The sequence below is a fragment of the Cheilinus undulatus genome, linkage group 13 (assembly GCF_018320785.1).
Source record: "Cheilinus undulatus linkage group 13, ASM1832078v1, whole genome shotgun sequence".
In the NCBI taxonomy this organism is placed as follows: Eukaryota; Metazoa; Chordata; class Actinopteri; order Labriformes; family Labridae; genus Cheilinus; species Cheilinus undulatus.
Genome location: NC_054877.1, coordinates 2,276,844 through 2,291,214, shown reverse-complemented (window position 1 = coordinate 2,291,214; position 14,371 = coordinate 2,276,844). Strand labels below are relative to the sequence as shown.

The 14,371-nt window shown below is 44.4% G+C and overlaps 1 long non-coding RNA gene across 1 annotated transcript; it reads right to left on the bottom strand.

Moving 5' to 3' along the window:
• Nucleotides 1-11,414: 11,414 nt before the first annotated feature.
• On the bottom strand, nucleotides 11,415-14,294 carry LOC121520119. Its single transcript, XR_005992764.1, has 3 exons — nucleotides 13,866-14,294; nucleotides 13,159-13,290; nucleotides 11,415-13,006 (listed from the first exon to the last, which is right to left on the bottom strand). It is a non-coding gene; the product is annotated as an uncharacterized LOC121520119 (long non-coding RNA).
• Nucleotides 14,295-14,371: the final 77 nt, after the last annotated feature.

Below are 14,371 nucleotides of genomic sequence, written 5' to 3'. Positions count from 1 at the left end.
ACTGGAAATTGTGGAAATATGATTGCGCTTTCGGGTTTCTATATCCAGAGTATGGCTGCTCGCAGATTTACCACTGAGATGGTTATAAGGATGCTGCAGGAAGAACCAGAAGAGGAAGATGAGGAGGCAATTTTTCCTGAGTCAGAGTCTGAAATTTCTGATGCTGATGACCCAGAGGCTTTGCCACAATGCCAGACTGGAGTTGTGGGTGTGTCTGGGAATCATGCTCTCCTACCAGAGGAGGACTCTTCCGATGATGGAGAAGGCTCATCTGATGAATCCTCTGAAGACGAAACTCAGAACCAGTCCAACAGAATAAGTAAAAAAGGATCCTACTGGAGTGAGGCTCCCCCAACCCAAAGCAGAACAAGAAGCCACAACATATTGAGATGCTGCCCCGGACCCACACAAGGATCAAGTGCTGTTTCACCCAAAGATGCCTGGGAAATGTTTATGAGTGACAATATCATCGAAGAGGTTCTAAAATGCACTAACTTAGAGGGAAGAAGAGAAGCCACAGCAAAAGGTAGAGAGTGGAGGAGCATTGATAAAGCAGAATTCATAGCCTTTATTGGTTTGACCCTCCTTGCAGGTGGGGAGAAGAGCTGGGATGTGGCTTTGCGGGAGCTGTTCATGGAGCCACTGCAAAATCCAATCTACAAAGCTACCATGGGGCTTAGGAGATATGAGGATATCCGCCGTGTCATACGGTTTGATGACAAGAGGACCAGGGCTCTGCGATTGGAAACAGACCACATGGCAGCATTTAGGTATGTGTGGGACTGTTTCCTGGACAACTGCAGAAGACGATTCATCCCCAGTGACTGTGTCACCATAGATGAGCAGCTTGTGCCATTCCGTGGCAGGTGCAAGTTCCTGCAATACATGCCAAGCAAGCCATCAAAATATGGGATAAAAATCTTCTGGATGTGCGATGCAAGGGTGCTCTATGCCATAGATGGTATTGTCTATACAGGGAGACAGCCAGGGGAGGAGGTTCAGAGAAACCTTGGAGAGAATGTTGTCCAACAACTGTCTAGTGGAATCAGACAGACAGGTAAAAATACAATACAAGAGAGAAATGAATGTATATATTTTAGCACAATGTCCATTTAACTTTCCCAAATCATTTATAATGTGTTTTATTTTTTATTTGATATCTCTATAAGTAAAATAGTTGAATAGAATAAAATGCAATGCAACATATTATGTTGCTAAAATTTAGAGAGCACTAGGTTGAGTAAATTTTACAATCTTTTTCCTCCCTTATAGGTCGTAACATCACAATGGACAACTTCTTCACTAGTGTGCCTTTGGCTGAGAAGCTCCTCAAGAAGAACCTGACTATTGTTGGGACTCTTCGCCAGAACAAGCCAGACATACCACCTATCATGAAGTCATCCAAATCACGGGAGATCTATAGCTCAGAATTTGGATTCAAAGACAACATGACCATGGTGAGCTATGTGCAGAAGAAGGGAAAAGCTGTTGTCCTCCTGAGCACCATGCATGATGACAAAGCAGTGGATGACAGCAGTCAGAAGAAGAAACCAGAAGTGATCCAGTACTATAACAAAACAAAAGGGGGAGTGGACACAATGGATCAAATGGTTAGCAACTACACATGTAAGAGGAGAACCTGGAGATGGCCAATGGTTCTCTGGTGTAATATGCTGGATGTTGCCACCCTCAATGCTTACACCAGCTTCACAGCACAGCACCCAGATTATATGGGTAGTGTGAGCAATGCACGCCGCTTGTTCATCAAGGAGCTGGGCAAGGAGCTTGTAATGCCACATATGAAGAGGCACATGGAGGCCACGCAGAAACTCCATAAGCATGTCCTCGAGGCAATGGGAAGATGTGGGTTGAAAAAAGAAAACACAGCCACCACTCAGCAACAAGAAGACAGCGGGCAGGAGGGCCAAAGAAAGAGGAAGAGGTGTGCAATCTGCCCAGTTTCCAGAGATAGAAAAGGCAGTAGCTGGTGTTCCCAGTGCACCAGGCCTGTGTGCAAGGAGCACAAACACACTGAGATCCTTTGTGAGGCCTGCAAAAATTAGCAGTGCAGTTTGTGCTTTACTGAAGTGCTGTGTTTAGTTTAACACAGCACAAAATTCAGCAGTTTTATGTTAGAAAACAAATGTACAGTTCAGTTCAGTTCAGTACTTGTTTTATCTGTTATCTGTGTTTGTGTGACCAAATTACAAATAAACACGTTGCAAATATTGACTACAAAAGTGTTTGGCCCCACTTACTGCTAAAGAAATAATACAAGATCAAATCATTCAATTATAAATCACACAAGGAAGGATGGGTCATTTTTGACCCATGTGTGTAAACTTGACGTCGTAATATAAAAACTGGATCTTTTCATAGTATAAAGAGGAAAAAAAATAAAATGATATGTGGTAATCTAAAAAAGCAAATTGAAAGAATACTTGTAGCAATTAATTGATAAAATTAATTTATTTCAAAAGAAAGAACAAAGATAAACTCAGCCAGCATTAAATAGCCTTGGAAATGAATGCGGGTCATTTTTGACCCATGTTGCGCATTAGAGGGGGGGTACTTATGTTGCGCATCAAAGGGTTAAGACACACCACCTGTGGTGGCCATGCACTGATTAGCTAACCGTGGCTATATAAGCCACATGCATGTGTGGCCTCTGATTAACTTTGATTGGAAAACGTTTCTGAGCATCCTCTTAGCTGGAGAGATAGTCTCTCCACTCAGAGAACCTAGATGTAACCATCCGTTCTCTTTCGCGTCAAGACTATCTCTGCACCCTACATATTCCATATGTAAGGGGACTCTGTAAGACACACAGCGATGAAACCCAGCAGACGCCGCTGCTCCTGTGGTAGTTTGAAATGGCAGTTGAATTCGAATGAGACCTCACCGCCACCAAAATAATCACCCATGTGCTTAGAAAAGGAACTATTTACAAATATACACTATTTACACACCCATCGCCTAGGCACAAGACGCCACCAACGCTCAACTGGCCCTGCCAGACGCTAAGGCCAGCCATAAATGGGTGGAAAGCCACCTAGCCTGACCGTTACAAGGCTAGCTTTAAAAAAAAAAAAAAAAAAAGGGGACATCACTCCAAACCACCGACGCTCCTGTGAGAGCTGTGGTTAAGGAGGCTTGGTAATTTCATGTCCTGTCCTGCTGCACTGAGCCAAGCACCCTCTCAGTGAATTGTGTGCCGGCTGCAACATTCATGCAGTACAACCTGATAAAAAGTGGACGGGGTCAACCAAGAGTCTGCTGTACAAACCTTTGATAGAGAGGCACCCCACCATAGGGCCCATGAGGTAGCCATGCCTCGCGTAGAGTGAGCATGCACCCCTTGCACCTGCCTGCCTTCTCATATGCTTGTTGGATTGTGTCCACCACCCAGTGGGAGAGTCTCATCTTGGAGACTGGCTGCCAAGACAATCCGGTCTGTAGCAGACAAAGAGCTGGTCTGTCTTCCTATAGACACCTGTCCACTGTAAATACACTGTTAGTGCCCTGACAGGGCACAACAGCGACCCTGCCTCACCGTCCTGAGCAGGGTGGAAAGGGTGCAGTTCAAGGGACTGACTGTCCTGGGTTTTTGACCACACCTTAGGGTGGAACGCCGGGTTTGGACGCTGGCAAAAAGCAGCAGCACTCCACATGCACTGAAAGGGCATGGAGTTCTCCGATTCTCTTTGCAGACACCATTGCCATCAAAAACACCATCTTTAGGGAAAGCCATTTAAGCCCAACTGTTTCTAGGGGCTCAAATGGGTCATTCTGTAAGGCCAACAACACCACCCCCAAATCCCATGAGGGGACAGCTGGCCTTCTGCGGCGTGGAGTAACTCTACGAGCACCCTTAAGAAACTGAGCAATGAGGTCACAGCAACCTTCTGCCAGTTTCTGAGAGCCCACTTGAGCTGCCTTTATGGCTGCCACCATTCCCTTCATAGTTGATAAGGACTTGCCCGCCTCCAGCATGTCCTGAAGGAATTGCAGGATTATAGGGGCCATGCAGGAGAGAGGGTACACCTGCCTCTACCTGCACCATGACTGGAACACTCCCCAATGATAAGAGTACAAAGCTTTAGCTGATGGTGCCCGAGCTCCTTGCAAGGTGCTAACCACAGACTGTGGCAACCCCATAGCTAAAAACTAAGCCCTTTCAGGGGCTAGGCCCAAAGCTTGAGCCCCTGTGGAAAAGGATGAAGAAGGGTCCCGCAGGCCTGGGACAGGAGGTCCCACCGGATAGGGAGCTCCCATGGATGCCCCTGAAGCAGGGGAGCAATTGCGGAAAACCAGATCATGTGGGGCCAGTTGGGGGCCACCAGGATGAGCTCCACCTCTTCTACTTGTACTCTCTGTAGTAGAGGGTGTAGAAGGCTGAAGGGAGGGAAGGCATATAGTAACCCCTCTGGCCACTGGTGCACCATTGCGTCCGTGCCCAGGGGAGGATCGTCTCTTCCTATGGAAAAGTAGAGGGGGCAGTGAGTTGTCTTCCTGGAGGCGAAGACATCGGCTACAGCTAAACCAAAGTGGTTCCAGATCTCATTCAGCCTTTATTCTCCAGGGAGGGGTTCCCCCTGGGAGAGCTGATCTGCAGCAAGGTTCACCTGACCCGGGATGTGCATCACTCCGAGGGATTTGAATCTTGGATATGCCCATTCTAATATTACTCGAGCCAGCCTGCAAAGGCACATGGAACCCAGGCTTCCCTGCCTGTTGATATAGGCTGCCGCCACCGTGCTGTCTGTTCGGACAAGTACTTGATGACCTTCCAGTTCTGGCAGGAAGTATAGAAGGGCCAGCTGAATGGCACGTAGTTCCAAAAGATTGATGTGTTGAGTCAACCAGGGTCCCTGCCATTGGCCTCCGATGCCTTGCCCCTCGTGCTCCCCAGCCTATGAGGGAGGCGTCAGATGACACCGTCTGGCGACGCAATACTGGTCCCAGTGGGCTGCCCTCTGCTAAGTTGGCTGGCTCCTCCCACCAAGAGTCGGAGAGCCAAGCGCAACCGGCATGTCACCAACACCCTGGCATGCAGGTCTCTGTGGGGACAAAGTCCTAGGCTCAGAAGGCACAGCTGCACTGGACGCATATTCAGAAGGGCCAGGGGCACAATGTGCACTGTGGCTGCCATCAATCCCATGAGTCGCAGGCACAACCTCCAGGTCACCCTTGCCCCTAGGCGAAACCGGGAGAGGCATTCCCTGAGGGCAGTCTGTCTTCTCAGTGTCAAGTAAAGAGTGCCCGCCCTGGCATCCAGGCACATGCCCAGGAACTCTATTGACTGTGAGGGCTACATCCTGCTTTTCTTTCTGTTGAGGCAAACGCCCAGGTGCTCCAAGTGCCTCAGGGTCTGGGCCACATCGCTGCGGCACTGCTCCTCTGAGCGAGCACATATCAGCCAGTCCTCAAAGTAATTGAGGATGCGAAGACCTTCCTTCCTCAAGGGGCTCAGGACCGCATCCATGCACCTTGTAAATGTTTGAGAGGCCTGCGATATCCTGAATGGAAGGACACAGAACTCGAAGGTTTTCCTGACGAAAGCGAAGCTGAGGAAACGCCTGTGTCCCTCCCAAATTGGGATCTGGAAATACGCATCCTCTAAGTCGATTGTTGCAAACCAATCGCCACGGAGGATGGCCTGCCTGACCCTTGGCACAGTTATCATCTTGCATGATAGGGGCCTCAAAAATTTGTTGAGTCCCCTTAAATCCAGAATTGGTCTGACTTTCCCATCCTTTTTTGGAAGGAGGAAGTAGCATGAGTAGAAGCCAGCCTGCTGATCAACCTGCTTCACCTTCCTGATGGCTTTCTTCGCAAGGAGAGTCTGAATCTCCCTCACCAGAATCCGCCTGGGTTGTGGGTCTGTTACCACTGAAAATGTGTCAGACCTCGTCAGAGGTGGTGTTTGCAGAAATTGCAGATGATAACCTTGAATCATGGTGGAAATCCCCCAGGGATCCCCCCCATGGGACTCCCATGACACGTGCTGTCCAGTAAGGTAGCGTGGGGAGGCTGGGTTCTGAAGACTGTCAGGAGCGAGGAGGGGCCTTGGGGGGCCCCCGGCCCCGGCCTCGTCCCTTTGACTGACTGTGTCTGGCCCGCCATGCCGATTGGCTTCCAACTGAACCCTCAGGTCCCCTAAAGGTGCCGGGGTTGATTGGGGCGGCCCAGTCTGTGGTGCTGCAGAGGTATGCCACTCACGGCCCCTATGGAGCATCCCTGACATCTCCTGAGCACAAGTGCGTGCATCTTGGGCCTGCTGGATCATCTTGCTTGCATCCGGCCCAAACATGGCAGATGGAACAACTGGCAGCCTGAGCAGACAGGCGCAGCCCTCCCCCTGTAGCCCTGACTGGCATAGCCAGTGGTGACGCCTCACCACCCAGAGGGAAGACATTGCCCTGCCAGCAGCCACCGCCTGCTCCTTCATGAGCTTTGCTAAGAGAGAGGACACTTGCTGCATTTCATTAGCAACATCAGAGTCTCCCTGTTCCAACTGTTTTGACAGCTGGCGCTGATACAGGGATAATAATCAGCTGCCCTTGGATCGCCATCACTCCATGCAGCTTACAGGGCATGGCATCCATCATTTTTGTATTTCGGCTTGGACAGCTCGGTGTCCCCAACATTGACCTTGTTGGAGACACCAAGGCTCCCAAGGATTGGTCCATGGGAGGTGGTGGTCCACAGCCGACCCTCTCATGACCATCCACACATGCCAGGCGCCTACACAGACCTGACCAGCGGTGGGCCTCAGATGCTTTGGCAAATTGTTTAACAATCAGCTCCTCCAAATCAGGGAGCAGTGGTACTGAAAAGGAGTATGGCTTATCTGCCTCCTCATCAAACCGTGAGGTTTTATGGCCCTGCCCAGCTGGCATTTCAATGTCCAAAGCTTGAGCAGCCCAACTAATAACTTGCTGATAGAAGGGGGGGTGTTCATGCTCCTCCTCTACCTGCTGCACAGTCACCTGACCAGGGGGAAGATCCTCTCCCTCTGAACTAAATCCCAAAATGTCCACCTCCATCTCCTCCTGCTCTTCCAAGGCAGGGTAAGGGGGTTGGGTTGGAGGTGGTGCAGCTGCAGCTGTGGGATTTACCCCTTCTGCTGCCTTTCCTGTGGCATGAGCAAGTGAAACAGGTCCACTCCCCATGAGGTCACTCCAGACCACTACGCTAGCTTGCTTTGCCTGTCGCTGCTGCTCAGTGGCAGTGGCTGGGCGTTTGTGGGAAACTGCCAGAACCCTAGCCTCTCTCACTCTAGCAGGCAAGATAAAACAGTTCATGCAGGAAGCTGGATCCTGACTGGGTATGCATGCATGGTCCAATCCTAAACAATGCACACACTGATCATGACCATCTACCATAGGCATTTTATCCCACAGGTCAAACATGAATGGGCTGTGCTGGCCATCTTCACACAAAACCCTTTCTTAGCTATTTATTTGCTTATTTATTTATTTATTTATTATTTTCTACTTGCCAGGGCTGTCGTGTTTGGTACTAGTCACCCTACGTACTCCAAGCAGCTTCTATGTTGGGTGCACCAATCACCCTCCATCCACTGAGCCGCCTGATTGCACAGGTGGTGAGAGAGAAGCAAAGGAAGCAGTATCCTTCCACTTTCTCCTTCTCCTTCTTTTTATTTTATTTTATGTTATTTACTTGTTTCTATTGTATCGGAAAGTTACTCTCACTCACTTCCCCCGAATCAACAGCGCTGCTATTGATCCCATGCAAACACACCTCCGCCACAGTTCAGCAGTAAACCGTGAAGTGCGTTCTCTCACCGGTTCCTCTGACAAGGTCAGATTCTACGGGGAGAACACAGCCCAGCTGCCTCCGAGGTCAGATCAGGCGGCAGACAATGGCCGCAGATCGGCACACCGATGCCGACTATGCCAACACACTTCACCAGCCTGTGCTATGCAAACACTGTAGCAATCCCGAGAGTAGCCCGAAGACCAGCTCTCTTCCTCACAGAGTAAGTTGATCAACGCTGATGTCACACACACTGCACATATGCCAAACCTCGCTTTTTCTCTTTCATTCAAATGCTTTTCTTTCACACACGTCTGCTGCTTGACTCCGTGGAAATCAAAGAATCAAAGAGGCCACGTATGCGTGCGGCTTATACAGCCACGGTTAGCTAATCAGTGCGTGGCCACCACAGGTGGTGTGTCTTGAAGAGTATCCACGTCAACTGCCCACGTGGGGTCAGTCCCCGTACATATGGAATATGTAGGGTGTAGAGATAGTCTTGACAGAGAACATGGGGTTAGACACCAAGATTGGCTAGGTCAAATGTTAAAAGAGTTAGGATATTTTCAAGGCTCCCCCATCAAGCAGTTTTAAGGACTACCTGCCCATTTTGGACACCATCTTGAAAATTACACCTTTCTAGTGGTCTTTGGTAAAGTTTTGGTATGTTATTAAGGACACCTAATACTTAAAAAAACAGCTGAGAAACCTTTTGTTAGAATTTTTTTAGGGTTAGGTGTTTTTTTTTTTTTCATATATGCAGCTGCCTATAAACGGATTTACAAACAGTGTGCGCTAAGGGTTGCGTCTTTCAAAGGTGCAAAATATCGCGGCTGCATCCAGTTAGTACGTTCGCCGCAATTAATATGCAATATGGGGCGTTTACACATAATTGTGCGTGTTCTGGGAAGAGAAAATGTAAATATATTGTTTTAGTGCACGCAAAGCGATTTATAAAACCTGAAAGCAATTTTGCTCATAGAAACTGTGTCTATATTTAACACGTCTCAGAGGGAGCTTCAAACTGTTTGTATGCTTAATTGTGCACACATGGCTGCAGTTATTGTGGTATGAGGGAAACAAGAAACGATGAAAGAAGACGCAGAGAACACATTTTTCACCCTAGTGTGAACGTTTTTGGAATAAATAAGTAAACAGTCATTAAAACATATCGCCTATCCAGCCTTGCCATTTTGGAGCTGTTGGAGGAACTCAGAGCAGATTTGGAGCCAGCCACGAGAAGAAATCACGCAATACCTGCAAAGACAAAAGTCCTTGCAAGTTTACATTTTTTTGCATCTGGGTCATTCCAGCGTACAGCAGCTATTACAGCTGGGATCTCCCAATCCTGTTTTTCTGATGTTCTGTGTGAAGTTCTAACACTTAACTTTTCTCAAGCTAGCGTTGAACACACACAAGGGGGAACTTTTAAGGAAAATAGAAAACCTTTTAAAGTAAAGAATATATCAAAATGCAATAAACAACAATTCTGAACAAATAGCCTATAATCAATAAATCTCTCAAGAGAACGTAATGAGTTTAAAGCGCTTCTCATTTAATTAACACCTCCCCAGAACATAAGCGCACATCATGCGTAAACTCAAATGAAAAGTAGGTCACGACAAAATAAAGATTTTATCTCAGTCTTTGAAATTTCATTTTAAACTAAAAGTCCAAATCTAACGACAACAGCAACCTCGTCCTTATCCGAGCATTTTTAAGAGTCTTTTAAGTCTTTTTTAAATGTCTGTGATGCATGTAAACGTGAAAGTCTTTAATCCACCAGTCTCCTCAGAAAAAAAAACACAATAAATCCAAACAACAAAGCCCCCCAAAAAACAAAAAATGTGCGATCGACCTCTAATTACTAGTATACCGGGTAAAAAGACGATCTCACCCAAATCCAGGAAGCATAATCCAACAGGGAAAACTCTTTTTCTTCTCCCTGACTCTCCGTGGGCTTCTTTACTGTATCTCATATTAGTTTTTATTGGCTTCATCCATCAACTCCTCTAATTCTGTAAGGTAATTTTCATTTTGTGCGTTTGGCTCTAACCAGGAAACACGCAAAACCCTCATGTAAATAGGCTTGTCTCCAACACGTTTGCATCTCTTGTCATTTGTGCATTCACTCTTAGTAAATCACATTTACTAAGGATTTTTCTAACTTTTTTACCTATTCACCAATAATGTCTAGCTTTTATCTTGGCTTTGTCACTGTGACAAAGTGTCATATGAGATCTACATTTTAGAAAGCTTACAAATGTTTTAATAGATGGTGAAAAAAATTGAGTTTTTTAAAAATAGGATTATTACTTTCAAAATATCAAAACTGCTGGGGTCCTTAAAGTGCCATTAATAACAGTTGATTCAGAGGATCAATGTGATTGATTATCAAAAGTCAGCAGGATGTTTAGGAAATTTTTCTCTCACTGTGAGATCAATAACTCCATATAAACAGCGTTAAATACAGTATGAGACAGTAACTTTTAGTGTCATCAGTCAGTTTAACCTCCTTTTCCATCCTCACTGATCAGACTAGTCTCTCTGGCCAGCCTAATGTCATATTTTCATCTACTAATTCATTTCACTCTCTAATGTCAGATTGATATGCATGTTCACATTATGGGACAGATCCACCAAGATTATTTGCGCAGACTTTAGCACGAATATTGCACACCCACAAATAGCTCCCCTTTTTTTAAATAACCAATTCACTAAAGAATTAGCCCTGATTATATGCAGACAAAAAACTGTTTAGATTTATTTGATGGAGAGGATGAAAAGGAGGACGATGAAGCACAGATATTACGGTCATTTCTGCACATCACAGCTGTTATATAAGACTGCACCAGTCTTTTATTAGAGACTATAGTGATCTTTAAACTCTTCAAAAACAAATTATTTTTGGACCAATGTTGTGTTTATTTTTACCAAATCTCCCCGTGCACAATAGCAATTCCTCCATCATCCATATGCGCTTGTTTTCTCCCTTTTAAAGAATAATTCAAGAAAACAATTAAATTACTGGAGAAACACCAGTCTGCGCTGATCCTAATCTGTCTGACAGCAGGATTAAATATTTTGGACTAATTTTGTGCTAGAAATAAAAACATCTCAGTCCCGGACATGCAGTGCGTGCACTGCGGCAGAGTCTTTTCATTGTACCAATCATAAACAATTCACAGTCAAACAGGTGTGGTAAGATAACTAATGATATCACATTTACAGATAGACTTCCTCTAAGTACAGTGTGTCTGTTGTTAGACAAAAGTGTTTGTCTGATATTAATGCACACCACGCCAACATTTGATTGCATACTGAAAAATAAATGTCATTTCAAACTCACCACTGCTCCTCTAATACTTCACTTCATTTTCTGTTTGAATGTTTTTTGTTTTTGTTTTTTTTCCCCCCAAACAAAATAATTTCTTTCTTCCTGATTCTATGAGATGAGAGGCACACATGGCAGCAGAGTCAGAGATTTGGCTTAAACATATGTTTTCTTCTTATGTGGCTGCTAAAATAGAAAAAGACATATACATCTTACAGTTTGTAAAAAAGTTTTAAAACTTTAATAAATGCAGAAAAAATGAGGGTTAAATATGCCTACCCACCAATGTGTTCCCAACTCCCACTCCTTGCTAGCAATCGGGTCTTCCTCTGGTTCTGGGTCCTCCTCATTTACTTACGACGCCAAAAGGGGCGAAAAGCAGAGGGGAAAAAGTTACAGCAAGAAGCCATTTTAAAAGACTTTTTATTTAAAATAGATTAACAAAGCTAACAACAAGTGCATAAAAACTTAACCCAGAGCATTTATGAAAATGAAAACTAAACCGAAAAATAGTAAACTGACATTTGAAAACTAAAAACTTGAGAGGTGAAGGACAAACCCCTCATTTCACCACATCACCCCCGTCCTACAGCAGCTCCACTGGCTCTCGGTTAAATTCAGAATAGAATTTAAAATCCTCCTGTATGCATTCAAGGCCATCCACAATCTTGTCCCCCGTATCTCTCTGATCTCCTCCACATAGCCACCTCCTCCCGCTCCCTCAGATCCTCCTCCTCCATCCACCTCACCGTGCCCTCTGCCCGTCTCAGCACCATGGGGAGCAGAGCTTTCAGCCGCTCTGCTCCTCAACTCTGGAACTCACTCCCACCAGACACCCGAAGCATTGACTCTCTCCCTCTCTTCAAATCTAGACTCAAAACTCGCCTGTTCAGGATTGCCTACTCTTTGTAATTTCTTTGTCCGGTTTTATTATTGTGTTTTCTTTTATCTATTGTTTTCATTGTGCTTGGTTTTATCTATAAAGTGACCTTAAATGTTCAGAAAGGCACTTACAAATAAAATGTATTATTATTATTATTCATTTGATTCTCCTTACTCAAGCACCTTTCCTCTAAACAAGCTAGTAATAAGTCAGTTAGTGCCAGTCTGTCTCCAACTTTCCCCCTCTTGATTGTGTGGTGTAAAAGTCAGGGATGTAAGGTGCATTAAAACTCAACAACATAATGGTTTATAGAGTACTCATCCATGTGTTGCTTATGAAGGCTGGGTTGAAGTGGTTTATGTTGACAATGGGGCAGGGGTAGAAAGTGACTCATTACATTTACTCAAGTTACTGTAAATGAGTAGCTCTTCTGTGTACTTCTACTTTTTTGTCCAGGTTTAAAAATCCCTATTACTTCAGTATTTTTTTGATTAAAGTATTTTACCTTATGACATTTTAAAAAGCATCAAGTACTGAGTTAAAGAAAAAACAACAAAAAAACACTAAAAGCCAAAAGGAGGTCCAAGCTTTCGGTCAACAACATGAACATGACCAGTAGTTTGGCTTTCACAACACATGACAGTCAGTACATGCACACAGCAGAGAATGATTCCACATTTCTTCCCTAAACAGCTGCTGCATTGGACTTTAGGTTAGGTGTCAAACATTATATCAAACAACCTGGTTGGAGCTCCATATTTTCTTGTTTTTATTGCACATTAAGGACAGGTCAGATTTCACTGTGAAAGCCCCAAAAGTAGCTACTCAGAGTAAATTTTAAATGACTTACTTTTCACTTTTATGTTAGTAGATTTATAGACCAGTACTTTAACTTCTACTTAAATACATTTTAACCTGAGTAACTGTACTATTACTTGGGTAGAGTAGTCTTTTCCATCTCTGCAATGGGGCCACAGTCCTCTCTAGAGTCCCCTCTGGAACATGGTCTAGTTGGATGAGAGACAAAAAATATGGTGTACACATTATTGAAGTTAGCAGCAAAATGTAAAGATGGCAGTATTAAGGTTTAGTGCAGGAGTTAGTGCATATGGCTGAAAAAGCAAACAAACCAAACAGGCATCATGGTCATTAAGCTCACCATAATCATACTGGTGCTTTCTATGGGTTCCTGAGGCCGTTCTGCCAGTTGCTCTCCTGTTTTGCTTTGGGTGTCATCATTATTTCTGCTGTGAGGTCTCTCCCTACCCACCACATCTGGATCATCTTCAGTCTAAGTAAGAGTTTGGTGTTGTTAATCATGCTAGTTCATCAGTGCAACAACACTATCAGTAAACATTAATAGGTTAGTTTAATATCAGTATGAGATGAAGTAAGGATATAACACTTTATTAAGCCTGGCACATAAACACCTGAGCAGCACAAATTAATTTTGTTGTTTTTTGATTATTATTATTATTTTTTAATTATTTGTTCATCATCATCCCAAAATTAACATGCCAAGACAGTGTGAACCAAGATAATGTTCATTAAAACGTGATAACAAATTATATCTTGTTATGCATTAATGACTTGAATTTTTACTTGAACAGGATTGCTGCACATTTGTTGTTTTTCCTCATTTCAGACAGGCCTAATACACACTGTTTAATTTCAAACAGACAGTAACATTATCTATAGGCACATTAACAAATACAGGAAACACTGAACGGTGCTAATTTTGGACTCTGCTGAAGCTAATATTAGGCTAGTTATCACTACCTCATTAAGGTCATTAAAAAGTGAACTAGAATGATCCAAATGAGCATTTTCACATAAAGCATCACCAAAGTCATGACCATAACTTACCATTATGTTGCTGGCTTATAGACTCTGCTCTGGAGACTGCTTTTAGTAACCTGCTCTGCCGTCTCAGACTCTGGGTCAGACTCATCATCGCTGGACTGAGGTGCATGTCTGGAAGTTTCCAGCAGTAGAAGCTCACTGCTGCTTACGCTGCTCAGTGTTTCTCACAGGACTGGAATCTATTTGTGGTGGTGGGTTAGAGTCAAATTTAGCAGTTTTACTTTGAAAAGGACTTTACTCAATCTTTTACTAATAAATCAAAAATACATAAATCATGAAATACTCTGCCTTTTACAGTGTATGGAAAGTCCTGAAATGTTTTCTGTGTTTTGTTTACTATTGCTGATTATAAAATGATTATTTCCCTCATTAGGGGGGAGCAAACCTACACAAAACTCATCAATCCTGCATGCAGTCGATGGTTAAAACCCTGTTTTTAGACCACCATTCAGGTCAAAACCCTGCAGTCTAGTCCACTATTCAGGCTCACAGCTGCGATTATATTAGTC